Consider the following 13,242-nt stretch of genomic DNA (forward strand, 5'->3'; position numbering starts at 1 on the left):
TTCACGTTGTCAGGATTGGGGGCTCAATCCCATCGCTCGTGATCCGTTGTCAAGATTGGAGTCGGGCATGAATTAGAAGGTAGCTGGCCCATGCCGTCGTCCAACTTATCCACGCTGTGGACGTTGATGAAGGGAAGGACTGCTTCTCATCGAGAACGAGGAACATTGGTTTATTTACAATATTTATATCAGTCTAACATGACTGTTTGAGAAAGTACATCAGTCTAACATGACTGCTTGAGAGAAGTGTGTCAGTCCAACATGACTGCTCAAGAGAAGTGTGTCTAGCATCCGCACAACAGCAGTTTTTAAACACTCGATCCGCCGGCGATACAAGGCGGCGAACGTTCGTTTCGTCATCGCAAAACTAGCCGCCTCCCGCTGGACGGCCTACGCACACAAAGGCACACACGTTCGTATGTCCGCAGCTGACGTCAGAGGGGCCCCGTAGAACTCGGAGCCGTTCCGGGTAGCACGTTGGGGAGTTTGGGAACAATAGTTGGCCCGCCAAACTCATTCCGTCACAAAGTCGATTTAGTCACGCCGTGGCTAGAAGTTGCCGGCGAAGCTCCCGGTATGTTGGCCGTCATAGTCGTAAGCGGGTGGCAATCTTGCACTGCAGCTGGCCATTCTTAACAGCGCCGGGAGGTTGCCGTCATTGTCGTAAGTGGCTGGCAATCCTGCACGGCAGCTGGCCATTCTTAACAACGTAAGATACAAATTGACGCAGCAAATTTGTCCGCATTGACTGTTATAGTAGATGGTGTTTACAGAAGCGCGATATATGTTCTTGATGCAGAGCTACTAGTTTGTAAACGTCGTGTTTCCATTATTTTCGAACTTTCGAATTTTTCAAAATATTTTAAACAAAACTCAGGCCCTGAATTTAAATTCCGCTTTCAACAGACAATAGAATTAAATTTTTTTTCCCGAATGCAACAAATTTTATTAAATGCGATCCAGAGGTTATCTCAGAAAAGCGTTTCTGCGTTTTAAATGTATTTAATAGGCCGCGTCGGAGTTGGGCCCGAGCTAAAGCTTCCTCTTAAACAATTTGTCGATGGATCAAATACGTAGATAACTGCATTGCCATTGCCAAAGATGCTGCAAACTAATTGTTGAACTCTGCGCACTGTCAAAACAAGTAAAATGTATTTTTTTTTCATAAAGGAATATACCCGTATGTGACAAAAATTGTGCCCAACATAACTGATATCAATGCTTCCATGTTTTCGTCTATTTAATAAGTAAAGAAAATATCACACGAACATTAGAACTATAGCAGTTCGAAACCATCTAAGCAGTGCCTGCCGCGGATGCGAAAAATGTAAAGGCCATGAAATGAACAAGTTGAGGACAAATACGTTAATGAAACTTTGTCATTGAAGAACCTTGTTTACATTCTTGTACATTTGAAACGGCCAGTGCAATGTATTACGCAGAAGCAGCTGTCACCAGTCGTGTATCGTGAGTACTTGCACCGAAATTATAGTCGCAACAGAGAGCACGTACAGAAAGCAGAAGTTCTGCATAATATACGAGGGTGAGTCAAATGAAAGTGAACCAATGCGAATATATGACAAACGGGGTACTTTCTTTAAAAGTAGTCTCCATGAGCATTTGGATATTTGTCCCATTGACTAACGAGTCACGCGAATCTGGTCTCATAAATCTTCTTGGGTTGCTGCTTCAGAAAGTCTGCAACCGACTCTTCCACGTCATCGTCCGACACAAATCTGGTTCTCTTGAGCTGTTTCTTCAGGTACCCCAAAGTCGCAAGGCGACATGTCTGAGGTGTATGGCGGATGTTGCAGCGCTTCCCACCTAAACTTTGCCAGTTTTGTAATAACCACATCAGCGGCATGGGGATGGGCATTATCGTGGAACAAGATGACGCCGTTCAACAATTTTCCACGTCGTTTATTCTTGACTGCGACACGCAGCCGATCCGACGTTTCACAATATCGAAAACAATTGATAGTCTGTCAAGATTTAGCAAATTATTTCAGTAATGGCCCTTGACGATCGAAAAAGAGAATGTCAACAACACATTTCCGGCGGAAATGACGGCCTTTGCTTTATTGGGGGGGGGGGGGGTGAAATCGAATGTTTCCACTGTAAGCTTTGCCGTCGTGTTTCAGGCTCGCAGAAGTGGCACCATATTTCGTCTCCGATCACAATTGCAGACAAGAAATCGTCGCCCTCATTCTCATACCGGATCAGATGAGTCAAGGCCGCGCCGAGCTTCTCCGTCTTCTGGCGGTGGTTCAAAATATTGGGCATCCATTGCGCACACGAGAGACGATAACCGAGATGTTCATAAATTATGGCGTGAACCCAAAAATTACGGGGTTTTACGTGCCAAAACCACTTTCTGATTATGAGGCACGCCGTAGTGGAGGACTCCGGTAATTTTGACCACCTGGGGCTCTTTAACGTGCACCTAAATCAAAGTACACGGGTGCTTTCGCATTTCGCCCCCATCGAAATGCGGCCGCCATGGCCAGGATTCGATCCCGCGACCTCGGGCTCAGCAACCTAACACCATAGCCACTGAGCAACCACGGCGGGTCCGCGTGAACCCAACCGTGACTGATGTTAGCACGCTCTGCCAGTTCATCGATGCTTATCCTGCGTTCTTGTCTCATCAGCTCATCAACCTTTGCAATATTGCTGGGGCTGATTGCATGGTGGCTTTGGACCGGTCTTGGATCGTCTTTGCAACTTTCACGTCCTGCTTTGAGCCGCTTGCTCCGACGCTTCACAGTGGCCAATGAAATCCAATGTTCAGCATACACGGCAGCCATACGGCGACTAATTTCTTTTTACGAAACACCTTCAGCTGTGAACGTCACCGCACCACGCTGCTCAACTTCTGGAGCGCGCATTACATCACGCAGTCATGTTCAATCCACAGTATGATAGCATTAAAGAACGCCTATTCTCACACCTGCGTGTCACTTTTGTAAATGAGACGTGCATGCGTGCTACACGCATGCCTCGCAGATAATGAACCGAACCATTATGGCGCGGGGTAGGTAGGCTCACTTTCATTTGACTCGCCCTCGTACATTAGATATGCGAAGATACCATGGAATATACAAATACGAAGATACAGTTTGATAAAGGGCAAAAATGTGTCCCTGGAAACAAGGTTCACTGCACGTATACACAAAACCTCGCAACAAGTTATTTAAATATACGTATAAGTCTCCAATAAATCAATGTATCTAAGAAAAAGGCACTGTATATAATGCGTTAAACAAGGCAAATAAACATGTTGCGCAATCAAAGATTCACATAATCCTAGATCCCACCCCCATTCTATTTACTCCCCCCGATGTATCGCGTGCGACGGAAGGCGGCGCGCTTCCTCCCCGCTTTTCTCCTTAGCGCTCACAAGACTGAGCAACCATCGCCGACTCAAGCACGCCTGCCCCCCCCCCCCCTTACGCTTGCACTCGCACATACAGCATGCGGCGTGCGGTCACGATGTTATCGCCCTTGGACTTTATACAGAACATGAGGGCGACGACAGGAACGTACCTGGAATGTCCATATAATTGCTATCGCAGTAATATAATAGGTGTGTCCGGCAACTGAAGTGTCCCGTGGCCCATTACTCACCGCAAAAGAAGTAACACAATTGAACTTTCACCATGCGACAATTCGCTGCGGCGCAACAATGTCTTCTTTTTTTCCTTTTGTGGGGCGGGGACACCGAAATAAAAAAACGCAAAGAAAAGTATCTTGGCCACAATTGAATGCCTACTTTGGGCACATAATGTGGCTACCGAATTTAGGAAGAAGGAGGAATGAACGTTTATTGTGAGAAACCACAAGAAAGTGTTCTTTCTTGACCCTAGGTGGGCGGCTTTCTTAGTCCAGAAAGCCGTTGGCGAATGCCGCAGCCCCGGGCCCGGTCCACCAGACTTAGCATATATTCCAGGCTCTGTGCCTTTAACATTGCCTCCCACGTTCCTTCGATGGCTTGTAGCGGTTCCGAGGCGTCATCTTGACTGTTTTTCTCGCGGTGTGGGCACATCAACACCATGTGTTGGAGGATGTCTGGTACATCACAATATCGGCATAGGTATGAAAATTTGGTGGGGTGCATCCGGTGCATGATAATTCCATGGACATATCGAAGAAAACGTTAGACGCTTGGTCCACTGAAAACTTTACGCATACTGCTCGGTATCCTGCACCGGCGATACAAGACTTTCCGGAGAGAGATAGAGATAATTTAACTGAAAGAAGGCAGAGAGGTCGGCCTGAGCTAAGGCGCTCTAGCCTGCTACTCTGCACAGGGGGAGGGGAAACGGGGAGGTTACGCTCAAGCGAACGCGGTGCAAACCGTTGAGTCCCCACAGTGATGGCGGCGAGTGACCATTGTTTCTTTTTCTTGTCTGCTAGCCAGAAAGCGTCCGCGAAAATCCACTCGGCCAGAGAAAACCGAAGGCGCACCAAAGTGCGCCGCGCGATGGTCGGGGCAACACGAGAAAAACGCATGCGCTCTGGTTGGCTCTGGCAGCCCACGGGTAGGGTAGCGAGAACAAGAAAATTGAAGAGGCTCAATATGCCCTCGCGAATAAAAGTCAAAGTAGAAAAAATAAATAAGAACATAGTTACCTTTGCTGGTTTTAGTGTCTTGACATGGATTCTTTGGCGTAGGTAAAAAGAAATGCTGATATTTTTTTGTGTGGCATGATGGCACAAATGAAGCGTCACAACACTTCGTCTCGTTGGACCTCACTGCGTGCTTTGGCAACTAGTCTGATAGTGTGTTGATTTGGCTTGTCTCGTTGTATGTTCCTATGTACAACTTTAGAAAATTCAATGTGCCTTTAGCGTCAAATGTTTATAACAACATTAAATTCCCAAGTTCCGCAAATGAAAATCAAAAGCACAACTTTGGAAATGACAATGCACCTTTCACATCAAAAGTTTATAACTTTATACCCATAAAGCTTCGGAATTGACATCCATGCGCTCCGTAGGTACCGCGGAATCCGCGAGATGCCGCGGCGACGCCGTTCGTCATCAAAACGCCCTTGAAACTTTGTGCTCGAATGGGGCTGCTTGCGTTATGTAACTCCCGATGCACGGGCGTTGCCGCGAAATCCAGCCCGAGTTGGCAATGCTCGCGGTGAAATGTTTTTTCTAGCGTAAAAAAGACATATTCACAAAATCCAGAATGATTTTCGGCGCCGGGGGTTGCTTGGGTCGGCGATTCATGGGCAACACGAAAAAAATTTGGGGGGGGGGGGGCTGAAGCCCCATAAGCCCCCCCCCCCCCCGGCTACGCCCCTGAGAGGCATGGTTTGCACGACCACACACCGTGAAGCACAGGAAAATTGTGACGAAAATTAAGCGCATTCTAGAGATTCTCAAAACCGCGCAGATGGAATCTTGAAATACCCTCTAATAACGCTCTCCTTGCAGGCAATTCATAAGTTGTTAAACTTTGTAGAAAGTGAACATGAAATATCGTTATTGACACACTTAGCAACAGCCAAGGAAGTGAGCTTTTTCGTACGGCTATGGAGGGCCAGGTTCGATCGGCGCTTTTAGCAATAAAATACTAACGAAAAATATAACCATCGCGTAAAAATAAAACCAATAAAATTACTATGAAAGGCATTCTGCTTGATCTCGCCCATATATGTATTAGTCAATGGTTGCAGGAATATTTACTGATGGCTGAAAGGGCGCTTAATTACGAGTTGTCTATAAATCACGATTAAAAAATTATTCTCGAATTATATACACAATTGGTGCTTCTATATTTCCAAAAGGATACGAAACACTATTTTTTGAACAATTTTTTAGAAGCATTTTATTTTATTACCCTTTCAGCATGGTTTTCAGGATTATAAACCGAAATTGTAATGTTGCGGGGAAAAACTATAAAATGCATTAAGAGAAAAAATATTGATTTTCTGTATTTTGATAAGCTCTTTGAAAGCGTTTTACTCTCTAAACCACGAAACACTTTTTAGAAAAACTAGAACAACGTAGTATGCGTAGCGTAGCGCTAAAGATAATTTATTTGAAAGAAGGCAGAGAGGTAGGCCTGAGCTATTGCGCTCTAGCCTGCTACTCTGCACAGGGGAGGGGGAACGGTGACATAAAGGTGTGGTGAGGGATAATGATGACAAAGAAAGAGGGGTGCACAACGGTGAACGCAAATTCAACATTCTGATGATAAACATTGAGAAATATCATCCGTGAAGCCACTATCAGGTTCCGCATCAAATCTGTAGTCACCAATTCCAGTGAACTTAAAGACGAAGCTGGCGTGAGCGCCAAACAAATGCTTTATAGCATGCAAAAAGCTGCGATAAGCGGCCCCAGCACAGCGAGCACCTGCAGGGCTACTATGATTACAAAAACGGCGCCGAATAAAACAACACACGAAGAAGGGAAACACGAGACAGCACGTAGGCGCTGCTGTCTCGTGTGTTTCCCTTCTTCGTGTGTTGTTTTATTCGGCGCCGTTTTTGTAATCATGCTTAACCAACTAGCCCACCAACACATGCTCAGTTACCTGCAGGGCACATTTAGCGGCCGGATTCTCGAGACCACCGAGAATCCCGCGCATTGACTCTACCAGGTGCTTCAGCATTTTCTGTATACTCTCCTTCTCATTGTGTTCATCTCTTTGCTTGCCCGTAGTGTCACCGGTTTCATTGACCCTATAATTCTGGGCTTCATGGCTCAGAGGACCAATAGGGCCCGCTGGCATGGGACTAGAGGGAAGCAAAGACCATTCCGTGCCTGTATCAGCCGGTGGAGCTGAATGTTTGCCGCGTGCTGTCATCGACCTCAGTAGGCGCCGTTACCGTCCTCAAGGCGCGCACAGGCAGAGGTGGTCGTGGCGCCTGTGCCCCGCTATGTACTTCTTCTGAAATGGCTTTGTGACACTTCTTTCGCGAACAGATTGCGCAGCCTCTTTACGTGAAGATTGGTTTCTTGACATTTTTCGAAGAATACGGGGGGAGAGAGATGCAAATGAGAGAAAGGCAGGGAGGTGAACCAGACTTAAGGCGTCCGGTTTGCTACCCTGCACTAGGGGAAGGGAAAAGGGGAAGTAAAGACGGAAAGAAGAGCGTGACAAAATTAAAAGCGTGAGAAAAAATATGAATAGGGACGAAGTGGGGTCATTATAGTCTTTCTAATAGGCCACTCTCACGTAAAAAAGTCGCAAAGCCTTGACTGACTTTTGCTGCGACGACAGTTCACGTCGGCATTCCAAAACTGACTGTTCTGAAGGTGGTCTGTCATCAACGTGTGCCAACGCAGTCGCTAGTGACAGCCGGTGTGCGCTGTATCTAGGACAGTGGCAAAGCACGTGTTCGATAGTGTGCTCGCCGCCGCAGTGTCTGCAAGCCGCGCTGTCGTCCATACCGACTCGGAAGGCGTAGGATCTTGTGTAGGCGACACCAAGCCACAGCCGGCAAAGTACTGCTGTTTCGAGTCGAGAGAGTCCAGATGGGGGTCGAAGTCGAAGGATGGGTCCAGTCGGTGTAGACGTGTATGCTTTAAGCTTGTTGTGTTCCATAAAGTTTTGATGGCTTCATTTGCAAGCACACGAATTTTCGTTGCAGCGTCTCTTCTTGAGAATGGAATGGAGTCTTGCACGCCCTCCTCGTGTGCAGATCGTGCTGCTGCGTTGGCATGTTCATTGCCCATTAGGCCACAGTGGCTTGGAATCCATTGCAACGTGATGTCGTGTCCTTGCTCGACGAGGTGGTGAAGCAGCAGTCTGATTTCTAGAACTAGTTGTTCGTGGGGTCCTCGGCGTAAAGCAGAAACCAAACAATGAAGAGCAGCCTTGGAGTCAGTGAACACGCTCCATTTCTTGGGTAGTTCTTCAGAAATTACACGAAGTGCACAACGAATAGCAGCAAGCTCCGCGGCAGTCGATGTAGTCGGGTGAGATAGGTGAATCTTTATGGTGGAAGGTTTTGCAAGAAAGATCAGTGATCCTGCAGACCCATTCACCGTGGTTGAAGCGTCAGTATAGAGATGATGATGCTCGTTGTACGTCTCGTACAGCAAGAGCAGTGAAAGCTGCTTGAAGGCTGGAGACGAGAGTTGGGCTTTTGTTCGTATTCCTGGTATCATTAGTCGAACCTTTGCTTGAGCCAAGCACCATGGTGGAAACGGAACTTTCGCTGGAGCTGTATAACCTGATGGAAGGTATACACGATAAGGCAGGACGAAGAATACGAATTTCTTCTTTCATCTGAGGGCATTCCTTCGAAGTCGCTTCGTGAGAGCCAGTACAGTTGGGACATTTAAACGAAGACGCATCACAGTCGGTAGTATTATGCTCTCCACCGCAACACAAGCAGGTGGCTTTACTTCTACAAACAGCGCTCACGTGTCCTATCTTGAGATATTTTCGGCACTGAACAGGCCTCGGAACGAATGGTCGTACACGGTGTATAACGTAGCCCACTTTGACAGACACTGGTGATGTCGAAGAAGCAAATATTAACATGACACATCGGGAGTATCCCAAGCGGTGAATCTCAAGAAAGCGCACCGGTGACCTCAAAAGACTCCTGAGATCCGCATGCTTGATTTCCAGCTCTACGTCGGAAATCACTCCAGTGATTGTCTCCTTTCCGTAAGTAATAAAGGAGCGGACGGGGATTGCGCTTAAGTGTGGAATGGTCTTTAACTTGTCCAGTATTGCGGAATTTTTCACATCGATTGTCAGGATGTTCTTGCGAGCGTTGATCCTGATATCGTTGATTTGCCCAGGGGCCACACTTTCAAAATATTCGGTTAGAAACTGTCTACTGAGAGAGTTCATTCTGTGTGACGGCGAGAGCGGCACGTAAGAAACCATGAAGGGTTCTTTCGATGAAGTCGTTTCAGTTGACATACGGTGCATCTTCTTCATATGGCGGCCCATAGCTACGGTGTACTCGCTGTCAGAGTCCATCGCTTCTGGCGTTGAGCTCTCTCAAGAATCGAGCTGGTCCGAACTTCCACAGGCACGTCGTCCAAAAATGAGCCATGAAGTAGAAGACTGACCTTGTTCAGGTGGTCGTGGGAACATCTTCTTGCTTATCCTTGATGAAATGAGTCTCAGGAATACGTAAACAATTGCATAACAGCAAGAGGCCCAGAGCACCAGTGAGCTCTGGGCCCTTCTTTCTCTTCCTCTCCAGCATAGCACTAAACTTCATAAGGTAATATTTGACAGACAGAGAGCTCTCATTCTCAATAAATGGAAGCTTATCAAATTAAAAAAACGTATATTGAAAGCAGAGCACCTCAATGTGTGTTTTGGAGCCCTTGCTGTTTAACGCATCATCATCATCATCAGCCTGGTTACGCCCACCGCAGGGCAAAGGCCCCTCCCATACTTCTCCAACTACCCCGGTCATGTACTAATTGTGGCCATGTGGTCCCTACAAACTTCTTAATCTCATCCACCCACCTAACTTTCTGCCGCCCCCTGGCACACTTCCCTTCCCTTGGAATCCAGTCCGTAACCCTTAATGACCATCGGTTATCTTCCCTCCTCATTACATGTCCTGCCCATGCCCATTTTTTTTTCTTGATTTCAACTAAGATGTCATTAACTCGCGTTTGTTCCCTCACCCTATCATCTCTTTTCTTATCCCTTAACGTTATACCCATCATTCTTGTTCCCATAGCTCGTTGCGTCGTCCTCAATTTGAGTAGAACCCTTTTCGTAAGCTTCTGAGTTTTTGCCCCGTACGTGAGTACCGGTAAGACACAGCTTTTATACACTTTTCTCTTGAGGGATAAAGGCAACCTGCTGTTCATGATCTCAGAATGCCTGCCAAACGCACCCCAGCCCGTTCTTATTCTTCTGATTATTTCAGTCTCATGATCCGGATCCGCGGTCACCACCTGTCCTAAGTAGATTTATTCCCTTACCACTTCCAGTGCCTCGCTACCTATCGTAAACTGCTGAGACTGTTAAACAATACTTTAGTTTTCTGCAGATTAATTTTTAGACCCACCCTTGTGCTTTGCCTCTCCAGGTCAGTGAGCATGCACTGCAATTGGTCCCCTGAGTTACTAAGCAAGGCAATATCATCAGCGAATCGCAAGTTACTAAGGTATTCTCCATTAATTCTTAACCCCAATTCTCCCCAATCCAGGTCTCTGAATACCTCCTGTAAACACGCTGTGAATAGCATTGTAGAGATCGTATCTCCCTGCCTGACGCCTTTCTTTATTGGGATTTTGTTGCTTTCTTTATGTAGGACTATGGTGGCTGTGGAGCCGCTATAGATATCTTTCAGTATTTCCCAGATATCTTCCAGTTTAACGTATACATGTACGACAATGTTTCTGCACCCAGTACGTGCCACGAAGAGGCAGACGAAGATCTCGCCTATTGTGGAAGAGAAGAAGAGGTCCCTGCGCGATTGTTTTTCAGTTGGCCTGCAATTAAAGTGTCCTGCCCCTTTTTTATCAGTTCCTGCTGCTTGTGAATCATGACACTGGTGGAGGCGCTGGGTAAATGTCTGGTACGCCTGTCAACATCCCTACATCAAGCGCAGGACGTTTTCCGTTTGTCGAAACACCCGTTCACCGCGCCTGCCGTCGCCTACTATAGGCCTAAGCCCAGAATTCGGTCCCCTAACAGGAAGTCCGCCTGTTACCACGAGTGCCCAAGCCATGGCAGACCCAGGCCCTGCACAGGTGACTCTTTTGACTTCTCGATCTCCCGTGAGCTTCCACAGCAATGCCTACGAGGATTCAGAAGACTGGCTCGAGGAATACGAGTGCGTAGCCAAGTATAACGAGTGGCATGCTGGGAAGAAGCTATCCCATGTGTATTTCTCTCTTGAAGACGAAGCCCGCACGTGGTTCGTAAATCGCGAGGGAATCTGGCCAAGCTGGGATGAGTTCCGCCGCCAGTTCCTCCATTCGTTTGGGAGAACCGAAAGGTGAGACCACGCGCAGCGTCTTCTAGAATCACGGATTCAAAAGCCGAATGAAACTGTTTCTATGATCGCTGAAGACATGGCTCGTCTTAGTCGTCATGCAGACCCCGATATGCCCTCAGCCACCGCATGCGCTGCGTAAAGAAGCAGCTGTTTGCCGGTCTTGTGCAGAACCCGCCAACGAGCGTCGACGAACTTATTAAAGAATCGACGGCCACAAGAGCGCGCGTTACACCTACACACGGCTGATACGCGAAATTGTTCAGGAAGAAATTAAGACGCTCACTGCCACGCCAAATGAATGCACAGCTGCGTCAGTGGCTGAACTTGTGCGCCAAGAAATAAATGAAGCGTTTGCGGCTCCGGAGCCAAATTCCCAGACGTTGCAGCCCAGCTACCCAGGTGTTGTCCATCGACCACCACCTCCGATGCCGACGCCACAGTATCACCAGCAGTCAGCACCGGCATCACCTCGGTACCATAGGGAAAAACCGACGTGACCACCGCTTCGCAGAACCGACATTTGGCGCACAGCTCACTACAGGCCCTTGTGCTTCCACTGTGGGGAAGCGGGCCCGTTTCCATACATGGCTTGTCGTCGTGCTTTTAACAGCAGCTGAGCGAACATCGACGCGAATTTGACGAGCTGGCAAGCCGATTCTCCCGTTTACCGGTCGCGCTCCCCATCTCCGGGACGTCGTTTTCCAGCTGCAAGACGAAGTTCCACCGACGTGGCCCGAGGGCGATCTCCCAGCCCACGCCGGGGAAACTGAAGGCCGCGACCTCAGGGGGGAAAGTTGCCACACGTCGAAGGGCCGAAAATCCCCCATTGCCGTCCAACGAGAAGCCGATACAGTCGGATGATTTGACGACATACGAGATTGTTAGCGCCGATGTTACCGTATCAATTGACGGCCACGACGTGACAGGGCTAGCAGACACTGGCGCGGACTTTTCGATCGTAAGTGAAAAACTGGCGGACAGATTTCGCAAAATGAAAATGGAATGGTCAGGGCGGCACATTAGAGGTGCTGGAGGCCAGTTACTGACACCGACTGGCAAGTGTACTGCACGGGTCAACATAGGGGAATCGTCATTCGTCATAAATTTTTTTTTAATCTCCCCGACTGCTGCAAGGATGTAATCTTAGGTGTGGACTTCTTACGCGAGTACGGTGCGGTCATCAACATACCAGAAGGTATACTAACTTTTTCTGGAGACGAAAGTGCAAAACTAAACGCAAGTCTTAGCGCATCATAGACGACGTCACCATACCACCCTTATCTTGCTGTCTTGTTTCCGTCAGGTGCGACACAGAGTACGATGGGGAAGGTATTGCCGAGGAGATAATTACGCTGTTGCTCACTCAAGGTATTGCCACACCCAGAAGTCTCGTCAATGTAATGCATGGGCAGACAGAACTACTGCTGACAAACTTCAGCAAGCAACGACGACACATTGCAAAAGGCGCAGCAGTTGCTTACCTCGACGAGATTGCGGAATTCGGCGAATGCTTTGCATTACAACAAGGAGAGCAAGACGCTTCGGCACCGTTAGCTGTTCTTGACGGGAGCACGAGCTTATCACCAGCGGAAAGGCAATGCCTTGTGGACATGCTTCACCAGTTTCGCGATTGCTTCTCGTCGACATCCAGAGTTGGTCAGCCGCCACTGACAAAGCACCGGATTATTACGAAGGAGACAGCTAGACCAATCGGACAAAGCCCGTACAGTCTAGCTCCAATAGAATGCGAAGCAATCCGAGAGCAAGTGAAGAAAATGCTCGAAGACGACGTTATCCAACCATCAAAAAGCCCGTGGGCATCGTCGGTAGTGACGGTAAAAAAAAAAGACGGCAATCTACGTTGTTGTGTCGACTACCGTAAGCTGAACCGGGTGGCAAAAAAAGACGTATGCCCATTACCGCGTATCGACGATTCACTCGACAGGCTGACGCATGCCCACTACTTCTCGTCGATGGACCTCCAAAGTGGCTATTGGCAAATCGAGGTTGAAGAGAGAGACAGTGAAAAGACTGCTTTCGTAACACCTGATGAGCTTTACGAATTAGAGGTCCTGTGTTTCGGTTTATGCTCAGCTCCAGCAACTTTTCAGCGACTCATGGATATGGTTCTGTCAGGCCTCAAGTGGCAGGCATGCCTAGTATACCTCGAAGACGACATAGTTTTTTTTTTCGGAAACGTTCGAAGAACACTTCAGACGGCTGCTGGTGGTTCTACAAACAATCCGGTCGTCCTGCTTAACACTGAAAGCAGAAAAGTGTCACTTTGGTTTCG

Source organism: Dermacentor albipictus, chromosome 2, assembly GCF_038994185.2.
Source record: "Dermacentor albipictus isolate Rhodes 1998 colony chromosome 2, USDA_Dalb.pri_finalv2, whole genome shotgun sequence".
In the NCBI taxonomy this organism is placed as follows: domain Eukaryota; kingdom Metazoa; phylum Arthropoda; class Arachnida; order Ixodida; family Ixodidae; genus Dermacentor; species Dermacentor albipictus.